This window comes from Salvelinus sp. IW2-2015, linkage group LG31, assembly GCF_002910315.2.
Source record: "Salvelinus sp. IW2-2015 linkage group LG31, ASM291031v2, whole genome shotgun sequence".
In the NCBI taxonomy this organism is placed as follows: Eukaryota; Metazoa; Chordata; class Actinopteri; order Salmoniformes; family Salmonidae; genus Salvelinus; species Salvelinus sp. IW2-2015.
This window is the reverse complement of record NC_036870.1, coordinates 22,286,901-22,299,191: the sequence shown is the minus strand read 5'-3', so window position 1 is coordinate 22,299,191 and position 12,291 is coordinate 22,286,901. Positions and strand designations below refer to the sequence as shown.

Below are 12,291 nucleotides of genomic sequence, written 5' to 3'. Positions count from 1 at the left end.
AGAGCCAGCAGTAAAGCCAGCAGTAGAGACAGCTGTAGACAGCAGTAGAGCCAGCAGTAAAGACAGCTAGTAGACAGCAAGTAGAGCCAGCAGTAAAGCCAGTAGTAGAGACAGCTGTAGACAGCAAGTAGAGCCAGCAGTAAAGCAGTAGTAGAGACAGCTGTAGACAGCAGTAGAGCAGCAGTAAAGTCAGTAGTAGAGACAGCTGTAGACAGAGTAGAGCCAGCAGTAAAGCCAGTAGTAGAGACAGCATTAAAGCCAGTAGTACGAGCCAAGTGTAGACAGCAGTAGAGACAGCAGTAGAGCAGTAGTAGAGACAGTGTAGACAGCAGTAAGAGCCAGCAGTAGAGAGTAGTAGAGACAGCGGTAGACAGCAAGTAGAGCCAGCAGTAAAGCCAGTAGTGAGACAGCTGTAGACAGCAGTAGAGCCAGCAGTAAAGCAAGTAGTAGAAGACAGCTGTAGACAGCAGTAGAGCCAGCAGTAAAGCCAGTAGTAGAGACAGCAGTAAAGCCAGTAGTAGAGACAGCAGTAGAGCCAGTAGTAGAGACAGCTGTAGACAGCAGTAAGAGCCAGCAGTAAGGCTGTAGTAGAGACAAGCGGTAGACAGCAGTAGAGCCAGCAGTAAAGCAGTAGTAGAGACAGCTGTAGACAGCAGTAGAGCCAGCAGTAAAGGCAGTAGTAGAGACAGCGGTAGACAGCAAGTAGAGCCAGCAGTAAAGCCAGTAGTAGAGGACAGCTGTAGACAGCAGTAGAGCCAGCAGTAAAGCCAGTAGTAGAAGACAGCTGTAGACAGCAGTAGAGCCAGCAGTAAAGCCAGTAGTAGAGACAGCTGTAGACAGCAGTAGAGCCAGCAGTAAAGCCAGCATAAAGCCAGTAGTAGACAGCAGTAAGCAGTAGTAGAGACAGCAGTAGAGCCAGCAGTAAAGCCAGTAGTAGACAGCTGTAGACAGCAGTAGAGGCTCTACAGTCATTAATTAGCTATCTAAGAGGGCATTTGGAGCACACCGTTGTCTGTGCTGTCACTGGGCAGAGACAGGCTGTTTTTTTGTTTGTTTTTTATAATACAAAATTATCAACAACTTACATCCATCTCCTAACATCAAACATGTCTAACAAAACAAGAAAATACTAAATAGATACAAATATATAAATAATAATGCATTTAAAAAAACTATTCCAGTGCAATTGTATTCATTCTAAATGTCCAGGAAGATGTTATTCTTTGTTATTCACTAGGAGTCGTCTTAACAATAGGATTCAATTCAATCAAACATAATTGTAATTTTGGTATTAAAATTCTGCAATTTTTGTTTTGTGTAAAAGTATTTGCAAAAAGAATTTTAAATACCACAATAATTTCAATGGTATTGTTATATCATTGCAATAGTAACATATGTCAAAAACATGGTAGTGTTCAAAATGGTATTCTGTATTGTGCAAGGTTTTCCAAAATTCTATCCCATAATATCAGAGACAGGCTGTTGACCAGTCTCACAGTCTCTCTATTACAATATAGCTAGACCAGAGGAACAGAGAATAAACTAGAGGTTTCAGACACCTCCCACCCTTCACTCTTTCTGCTGCCCTCTTATCAGCCCTCCTGCCACAGACCACACAGTGGTCAATTACTGTGGTCATCGCACAGAGAGGCCGTGCACAAGAGAGCCGTCGCACAGAGAGGCGTCGCACAGAGAGGCCGTCGCAACAGAAGAGGCCGTCGCAAAGAGAGGCCGTCGCACAGAGAGCCGTCGCACAGAGAGGCCGTCGCAAAGAGAGGCCGTCGCACAGAGAGGCCGTCGCACAGAGAGGCCGTCGCAAAGAGAGGCCGTCGCACAGAGGCCGTCGCACAGACACACACACAAATACTGCTGAGGGGAGCAAGCTCTTCAAACAATGCTGCTCAATAAGCAGGAGACACTCAGGAGACATAGAAACACTACAGTACAGAAACTAATCAGAGCGCACCCTTTTCTGGACGGGTCAGCAACTTGGAAATGGTTTATTGTTCTAGAGTGAATCTGTGGTCGATAAAATGTATCAGTCTTGTATAAAGCTCAAAAGCTCCAACTCCAGGATCTGCCCCGCCCAGGTAATCAGGGTACGGCAGTCCTACTTGGTCTGGCACATGGGGATGTGTGAAACTCTTCAGGCTGAAGTGTCCGTGGCGCCCACTGGAAAGACGCTGTAGGAGGGCAGTCACGTGTGCTGTAGGAGGGCAGGCACGTGTGCTGTAGGAGGCAGTCACGTGTGCTGTGGAGGGCAGTCACGTGTGCTGTAGGGGGGCAGTCACGTGTGCTGTAGGAGGGCAGTCACGTGGCTGTAGGAGGGCAGTGCACGTGTGCTTGTAGGAGGGCAGGCACGTGTGCTGTAGGAGGGCAGTCAGTGTGCTGTAGGAGGGCAGTCACGTGTGCTGTAGGGGGGCAGTCACGTGTGCTGTAGGAGGGCAGGCACGTGTGCTGTGGGGGGCAGGCACGTGTGCTGTAGGGGGCAGTCACGTGTGCTGTAGGAGGGCAGTCACGTGTGCTGTAGGAGGGCAGTCACGTGTGCTGTAGGGGCAGTCACGTGTGCTGTAGGGGCAGTCACGTGTGCTGGGGGGCAGTCACGTGTGCTGTAGGAGGGCAGTCACGTGTGCTGTAGGAGGGCAGTCAGTGTGCTGTAGGAGGGCAGTCCCGTGTGCTGTAGGAGGGCAGTCACGTGTGCTGTAGGAGGGCAGCCACGTGTGCTGTAGGAGGGCAGTCACGTGTGCTGTAGGGGGGAGTCACGTGTGCTGTAGGAGGGCAGGCACGTGTGCTAGCAAGGCGAAGGTCTTGGGTTCGGAACCTCGGTGTGAGCTGAAGAGGAAGGAAGTAGTACTCGCTAAGCAAGCGTAAGAAGTCCTTTACATTTGCAAAGCCACATTCAGTGGAGTGGTGGTGGAACCCATACTCTTCACTGCTTGACCTTATACAATTTTAATTAAACTTTCACAGATCTCCCCCACGCGATAAAAGTCTGATCAACTAAGCACTGCTGGTCAACTGACGCTGACAGCGAGTCTCAGTCCAACGGCCTTCAGCTTCAAGATGAAATTTGTTTAATCGAGGGGTCTGCTTGCATAATGATTTTCACTGACTAACCTGGCACAAACAGTTACTGTCAGCTGTATTGAAGCTCATAGGGCATTTACAAGGTTTATTATTCAAGAATCAATGTTACATCATTTTAGCTTAAATTACCATTGATTGTGGCTTAATATTAGGATATGGGGTAGGTAAACTGATCCTAGACCTTTCTGAGAGTAACTTCTATCCAGAGCAGAGCACGTGCCGCAGCCTTGTGCCTCTAAGTGGAGGTTGTTGAAGGACATCGCCCCCCATGGTAGAGGTTGTTGAAGAGACATCGCCCCCCATGGAAGAGGTTGTTGAAGTGACATCGCCCCCCATGGTAGAAGTTGTTGAAGTGACATCGCCCCCCATGGTAAGAAGTTGTTGAAGTGACATCGCCCCCCATGGTAAAGAGGTTGTTGAAGTGACATCGCCCCCCATGGTAGAAGTTGTTGAAGTGACATCGCCCCCATGGTAGAAGTTGTTGAAGTGACATCGCCCCCAGGTAGAAGTTGTTGAAGTGACATCGCCCCCTATGGTAGAAGTTGTTGACGTGGCATCGCCCCCCATGGTGGAGGTTGTTGACATGGCATCGCCCCCCATGGTGGAGGTTGTTGACATGGCATCGCCCCCATGGTGGAGGTTTGACATGGCATCGCCCCCATGGTGGAGGTTGTTGACATGGCATCGCCCCCCATGGTGGAGGTTGTTGACATGGCATCGCCCCCCCCCCCCCCCCCCATAGTGAGGTTGTTGACATGGCATCGCCCCCATGGTGGAGGTTGTTGACATGGCATCGCCCCCATGGTGGAGGTTGTTGACATGGCATCGCCCCGCATGGTGGAGGTTGTTGACATGGCATCGCCCCGCATGGTGGAGGTTGTTGACATGGCATCGCCCCCCCCCCCCATGGTGGAGGTTGTTGACATGGCATCGCCCCCCATGGTGGAGGTTGTTGACATGGCATCGCCCCGCATGGTGGAGGTTGTTGACATGGCATCGCCCCCCCCCCCATAGTGGCCCCCTAGATATCACTGCTCTGTGTGGATCTGTTCACTCCCAGTCACAGCAACACCAATCAGCAGCCTAAGCCAATCAGCTGGCCGTGTGAGCTGATGCGTGAGCTGATCTCAGACTCCCCTTCAGTTCTACCTCCTCGGCTCCCACCTCCAGCAGAGATGCTCCAAGGTCAGTTCTACCTCCCCCCTCCAACAGAGGCTCAAGGTCAGTTCTACCTCCCCCCTCCAACAGAGGCTCAAGGTCAGTTCTACCCTCCTCCCTCCAGCAGAGAGGCTCAATGGCGTTCTACCTCCCCCATCCAACAGAGGCTCAAGGTCAGTTCTACCTCCTCCCTCCAGCAGAGAGGCTCAAGGTCAGTTCTACCTCCCCCCTCCAACAGACGCTCAAGGTCAGTTCTACCCCCCCCTCCAACAGAGGCTCAAGGTCAGTTTACTCTCTCCCCTCCAACAGAGGCTCAGGTCAGTTCTACCTCCTCCCTCCAGCAGAAGGCTCAAGGTCAGTTCTACCTCCCCCCTCCAACAGAGGCTCAAGGTCAGTTCTACCTCTCCCCTCCACAGAGGCTCAAGGTCAGTTCTACCTCCTCCAACGAGGCTAAGGTCAGTTTACCTCCTCCCTCCAACAGAGGCTCAAGGTCAGTTCTACCTCCTCCCTCCAGCAGAGAGGCTCAAGGTCAGTTCTACCTCCTCCCTCCAGCAGAGAGGCAAGAGGCTCAAGGTCAGTTCTACATCCCCCCTCCAGCAGAGAGGCTCAAGGTCAGTTCTACATCCCCCCTCCAGCAGAGAGGCTCAAGGTCAGTTTTACCTCCCCCCTCCAGCAGAGAGACTGAATGTAAGATGTTCCACTACGATCTCCACACTCTTCTCTAGCAGCATATAAACACACAAATTAATGCATGCATATAGCCATACACACAGGTATGTAAACAATAAATATAGCCTGAAAGTATCTCTTTGTATTTATGTGAAGGAGAAAGAGTAGAATAAAGACACACTCAACATGGATGGCCAACAGTACATATAAACATGTCCAACAACAGTCCAGTTGAGGGGGGCTGAGAGGAAGGTAGGAACAGAGAACACCAGCCATGTTGCCTATGTAGAGGACCTCTCACTGTGCTTCCATTATGTAAGACAGCAGACTACACCACAACATTGCTCCATCTCCAGCACTCAGAGGACATCTAATGGACAGGTTTATATCTAGTACAAGGCTCCTTGACAGAATATATAAGCTATGAACTCTGATCCATAAGAGGCTTCTGGGCACACCATTAACATTGAATGTAATTCCTGACTGCAATGGTTTTTAGAATGAGGCTACTTCACAGCACTATATCTAACTACAGCGCTCAATGTGCTGACTGACTAGCTAATGACTTCTTTTGCATGCTTCTCCATTACACAGTGCATATTAAACAGGCAGCAAAAGGCCTTTCTCAACTCGCTCAAAGACCATAGACATAGGCAAAACAGACAAAAGGCACACACACACACTACTCACTGTTGAACTCCCTGTGGCGGGCCCGAGCCCTCCAGGGCCGGTTACGGATCCAGTGCAGCCGCCGAGACAGTTCCATGGCCTGGTGCCAGCAGTGTGCTGTGGCACGAGTCATCCACCATCTGCCTTGTCCCCGAGACAGGAGCTCATCCCTGGGCTGTAGTGGCCCAGCTCTGGGCCTGTCCCTGGACAGCTATCTGCTAGGATATGAAGTTCCTATGGATCTCAAGTCAGACTGGCTGGGTCAGTCTGTTTGTTTACAGCAGCCAGTCCTGGCTCTACCAGAGTCTAGTGAGAACACTGATGGTGTGGATCATCTCTCCTCTCCCCCCCTTCTTTCTCTCAGCTTTATCTTTAATGCATGAGTCTGTGGAACCAAACTCCCTGGGCTGGGCGGAAGGCTCAGGGACACACAGACATACACACACAAAAACACTCCCCAGGCCTAAGCACCTATCAACGGGCTGCATCTGAGACGAGGACAGGAGTACACACCCTGCTGAAACATAATCCGCTACGGTCCGGACCAGAGGGGAGGGGTGAGGACAAGAAACGGTCACATACACAGATTACCTGACTCAACACAAGGCCATAATATATAGGGCCTACTGCATTGTCCTCACTTTATAAACAAAAATCATCTTCAGTTGGCTGAATCCCAACAGATGACTTGACATTCATTTTGCCTGCAAATCCAATGTGCTTGCTTAGAGATCTCTAGTGGACAATCCTCTGTTGTTATGTATAGTACAGTACAGTGCACTCAGAAACTATTCACACACCTCGACTTTTTTCACATTTTGTTGTGTTACAGCCTGATTTCAAATGGATTAAATATTTTTTTTTCTCACCCATCTACACACAATAACCCATAATGACAAAGTGGGAGAAAAAAAAGAAAAAAATTTTTTAGCAAATGTATTGCAAAAGAAATACAGTATCTCATTTACATAAAAGTATTCACACCCGAGTCAGTACTTTGTAGAAGGACCCTTGGCAGCGATTACAGCTTTCTGGGTAAGCCTCTAAGAGCTTTCCACAGATGGATTGTGCAACATTTGACCATTTTTAAATTCCAAATTCTTCAAGCGCTGTCAAATTGGTTGTTGATCATTGCTMGACAACCATTTTCAGGTCTTGAAGTAGATTTAAGTCAAAACTGTAACTTAGCCGCTCAGGAACATTCACTGTATTCTTGGTAAGTAACTCCAGTGTATATTTGGCCTTGGTTTTAGGTTATTGTCATGCTGAAAGGTGAATTAATCTCCCAGTGTCAGGTGGAAAGCACACTGAAACAGGTTCATTTTCCAGGAATTGTTTACAGATCCTTGCGACATGGGGCCGTGCATTATCATACTGAAACGAGGTGATGGAAGCGGATGAATGGCACAACAATGAGCCTCAGGATCTCGTCACAGTATCACAAATTGCCATCGATAAAATGCAATTGTGTACGTTGTCCGTAGCTTATGTCTACCCATACCATAACCCCACCATGGGGCACTCTGTTCATAATGTTGACATCAGCAAACTGCTTGCCCACACGACACCATACACGACGTCTGCCCGGTACAGTTGAAACTGGGATTCATTAATGAAGAGCACACTTCTCTATTGTGCCAGCTGCCATCGAAGGTTAGCATTTGCCCACTTAAGTTGGTTATGATGCCGAACTGCAGCCAGGGCAGGACTCTGGTGAGGACGACAAGCACACAGACGAGCTTCACTGAGAGGGTTTCTGACAGTTTGTGCAGAAATTCTTTGATGATGCAAACCCACAGTAATCAGCTGTCCGGTCTCAGAAGACCCCCCAGGTGAAGAATTCGGATGTGGAGATCCTGGGCTGGCGTGGTTACACGTGGTCTGCAGTTGTGAGGCCRGTTGGACGTACTACCAAAATGTCTAAAACTATGTTGGAGGCTTATGGTAGAGAAATTAACATTCAATCCTCTGGCCTCAGCTCTGGTTGACATTCCTGTAGTCAGCAAGCCAATTGCACACTACCTTAAACATAGGTGGCATTGTGTTGTGACAATACTGGACATTTTAGTGGCCTTTTGTCCCCAGCACAAGGTGCACCTGTGTAATGATCATTGATGGATTATCTTGGCAAAAGAGAAACGCTCACAAACAGGGAAGTAAATAAATTTGAGCTCAAAATTAGAGAAATAAGCTTTTTGTGCGTATGAAAATTGACTGGAATATTATATTTTAGCTCATGAAACCAACACTTTACATGTTGCATTTATATTTTTGTTCAGCATAATATCACCATGCTCAAAGGTCGCTGGATCAAATCCCCGAGCTGACTAGTTGAACTATCTGCCGGTGTACCCTTGAGCAAGGCACTTAACTAGTTTCTCTGGATGAAAGCGTCTGCTAAATGTACACTTGGTCTCCATATTAAAACACCTTACAGTGTTTCTGTTTAGCCTCAAGTCTAAAACATGACAGACTTGTCTTCATTCCATTTTAATTCCACTTCACATATCTGAATCTTTCTAAACCATAAAGTATACCTCTTTGCACTATAAAGCGTGTATATTGTAATACGCAGGGCTGTAAACAAATACAAAATGGAACAAAGCAGACAGACTGGAATAATGACAACATTTAACATGTATACATCAACACCATTATGGAACTACTAGAACTTGACCGTCAATGGACCACAACCCGCCGTATAGAAATGAATGTCAAGGCTGTAACATGACAACATAGGGGAATTTGGAATAAGAACACTTTACTGAAATGTTCTGAAGGATGAAGTGATGGAAACAGAGGTAGAGGCCCATGTGTCCTCTGTGCACCTCATTTTATTAACATTTGGAAAGATGTTGCAGATAAACAAAACAAGTCATTACAAAGATCCTCTTCTTGGTATGAGAGAAACAATGTCAGACACCACTTTAGCCTGGTTCTATAGCAGCTGGCAGGACTGCACAAAGCGATGTGGGACCAGGCTAACACTCCCACATCATATATCTTCCTAGGCTGTGTTTACACAGGCAGCCCAATACTGAAAAAAAAAAAAGAAGCTGATCGGATTGGTCAAAAGTCCAATTCGTGAAAAAATATCCGAAATGGGCTGCCTGTCTAAACAAAGCCATAGAAGGCCGCACAACAATATAAATTGCCTACATTTAGTCTGGCAGAAAGCACATTTACAAAAGGCACAAGTGAAAACCATACTCAAGCTGCATATAATACTCTTACAAGAAGAACAAGAGAAACTGTACACACCACTGATTTCCCTTGAGAGAGATTTTATTCAGCAAGTTCAGACACCCAAATATAATATTCCTACTAAAGATTGAAATAGAAAAGCCTGTTCTGTAATGTATAGTGACGGACCTAGTCGCTCATTATGAAGTTAAACCTTTGATTTTTACACATACCTGTACACATCCTGTGAATTAGGACAGTGGACGGACAGATTGAAGTTAATGAGTTAATTTGTTAAAATGTCACCAGTACTTTGGAATCCATAGTTACGCAGTAATGTAGAGTAAAAATGACTGCAGAAAGTGAAACAACAGCAGTCGAAGATAAAGTGATATCACCATGGGTGACATTGATAAAGCAAGTGAGACGGGTCGACCACAGTCCACATTGGTTCTGCCATAACCTGGCCAGAATAATTCCCAAATGTAAAAATGGGTTTATGTGCTTTATAGGTGAAAAATCTGTCTGTGCCCTTGAGCAAGGAACTTAACCCTAATTGCTAATTTCAGTCACTCTGAAACAGCATCTGCTAAATTATAAAAATTTCAAATGTATACCTGACCACTGAGAACTATAAAAAGTGACCAAAAAACCCCTCCAAAAACATTCAAATGGCAGTCATACATCCACGGACATGTTTCTGTTTCACATTCAGTTCATGTAATGCAAACAAATTGATTTGATTGACAGGTGAAGGGACCTGGTAAACAGCTTTGGATGGAATTAGATCACTTATTAAAAAGGGTCAATATGCAGTTGCTACATCGATCTTTGGACTTATAAATGAATGATATGTACCCATTGATTCTTGAAGAACATAACTTAGAAATGCCTGATGAGCTTAGTTCAACTGACGTTCACCATCAGAACCGAGAAAAAGCTTACATTTTCTGTTTGTAAACAAAGTAAATGTAAACAAACAGCCTAAAAATGGTTAAGACTATCACTTTGATATCATGGATGGTCAGACCTTGCGTCTATGAATTTGAGTGGCTATATTTCTCCCTCAGCAGTTTACCAAAACAGGGGCGGGGAGTACCCATTTTATTTAACTAGGCAAGTCAGTTAAGAACAAATTCTTATTTACAATGACAGCCTACATGGCCAAACCCGGAAGGCGCTGGGCCAATTGTGCACTGCCCTATGGGACTCCCAATCACGGCCGGTTGAGATACAGTCTGGATTCGAACCAGGGTGTCTGTAGTGACACCTCTAGCACTGAGATGCAGTGCCTTAGACCGCTGCGCCACATTGTTATAGTTTAAACTGCTGATTGCCCCTTTAAAGCAAATTTCCAATGACAACATACATGCATCCACCAATAAGAGACAGCGCATTCAGAACAACAACTTTTGGATGCAAGTGGCCTGAGTGCAGTGATCCACAACATTGACTTGCTCGCAACAACCTGAAGTTCATAAAACTACCACTAGATGGTGCATAGAAATCAAATATGGCTCAGCCAGTAGCTGTAATATTTGATCTGGCTTCTCAATGAATTGCATTGTAAAGGAGATGTTGCATTCCTCTAATCCTGCAAGCTGCATCATATGTTCATCCAAATTGCATGAATGTGCATATTTATGGCATTGAATCCTACCAAATTCATGTTGTAGGATTTCTAGGTCTATAACAAAAGAACAATAGAGAGCAAGACATGCATGACACCACGGCAAGTCAATGGCAGAGATGTCATGAATAGGATCGCCATCTAATGGGTATATTAGAAAATGGGTATATTTTTTATACAAAAAATTAAAAAAAAACGAAAAACATTGAGACCAGTCCTCTGTATATTATTGGAAACATATGCTTTCTACATTTTCCACATGTCTACGTCAGCAACTGTCCTTTTGGTTCTTCAGATAGGCTTATGGTTTGAAATTAAACGTCAGTAAATGTGACATCTTAATATCAAGCACAAAATTCAGTAAGTGCTATTAACGTGTCACTGCTGGTGATTTCAACGCTGTCTTAGAGAGCCATCTTGGAGTAATAAGGGCATAGGCTAAAAGTCAATGTCATCTACAGGCCTACATGTTCCTTTCTGGACATCAATAGGGCAACCATGGTAAGAGCTGTAACAATGTCAGTAACATATCCTGTGTGCGCCATGGTGTGCAAGGCCAATAGAATGATAGCCCAATTTTGGCCTCACATGGATGCTATCGGCAACAGTAACTAAATTACTATCATCTGACAGATTAAATGGTGAGAAATAACACAGTAAACAGAAAATGCAACAACCAGCAACGGCAATCTATTCTTATGAGAACGAGCAAGCGTCAGAGACAATATCTTAGCTTGGTTTGGTAGAGAGAAATAAAGAAGACAAAAAAAGGACATTAAAGTGGTCACAGAATATGGACCACTTTGTTCTTCCGGAGCGGCAGGTAGCCTAGTGGTTAGAGCGTTGGACTAGTAACCGAAAGGTTGCAAGATAGAATCCCCGAGCTGACAAGGTAAAAATATGTCGTTCTGCCCCTGAACAAGGCAGTTAACCCACTGTTCCTAGGCCGTCATTGAAAATAAGAATTTGTTCTTAACTGACTTGCCTAGTTAAATAAAGGTACAATAAAATAAAAATTCACCGTCTGTCAGATTCACCAATAAACATTACTTTGATGCCATAACGGCTCAACCCATGGCAGTTTCCATACAGTACATGTGTCAGTCACTTGACAGCCACTATGTTGGAGGAATCTTCAGTGACCAGTAAACAATCAAAGACAGGCAGTTTGTTCGTGCACACACACCACACCTGGCCCAGTGCAAGTAAAGTAGGGCCAGAATGGGCATCTTTGACTAATGCTTCCAACTTTCAAAACAAATAACTAATTTAATATAAAAAATCTCCACTAGCTTTATTCAGTAGGGCCTGCTTATGAAAACCTACTCCTCCTAAATGGTCAGTAGGGCCTGCTGATGAAAACCTACTCCTCCTAAATGGCCAGTAGGGCCTGCTGATTGAAAACCTATACCCTCCAAATGGCCAGTAGGGCCTGCTGATGAAAACCTACTCCTCCTAAATGGCCAGTAGCGGCCTGCTGATGAAAAACCTACTCCTCCTAAATGGCCAGTAGGGCCTGCTGATGAAAACCTACTCCTCCTAAATGGCCAGTAGGGCCTGCTGATGAAAACCTACTCTCTCCTAAATGGCCAGTAGGGCCTGCTGATGAAAACCTACTCCTCCTAAATGGCCAGTAGGGCCTGCTGATGAAAACCTACTCCTCCTAAATGGCCAGTAGGGCCTGCTGATGAAAACCTACTCCTCCTAAATGGTCAGTAGGGCCTGCTGATGAAAACCTACTCCTCCTAAATGGCAGTAGGGCCTGCTGATGAAAACCTACTCCTCCTAAATGGCCAGTAGGGGCCTGCTGATGAAAACCTACCCTCCTAAATGGCCAGTAGGGCCTGCTTTATGAAAAAACCTACTCCTTCTTAAATGTCAGTAGGGCCTGCTGA

At 45.9% G+C, this 12,291-nt stretch overlaps 1 long non-coding RNA gene across 1 annotated transcript; it reads right to left on the bottom strand.

Moving 5' to 3' along the window:
• Positions 1-8,365: 8,365 nt before the first annotated feature.
• On the bottom strand, positions 8,366-12,211 carry LOC139023412 (uncharacterized). The gene is made up of 2 exons (XR_011474547.1): positions 11,886-12,211; positions 8,366-11,842 (listed from the first exon to the last, which is right to left on the bottom strand). It is a non-coding gene; the product is annotated as an uncharacterized lncRNA (long non-coding RNA).
• Between the last annotated feature and the right edge of the window lie 80 nt (positions 12,212-12,291).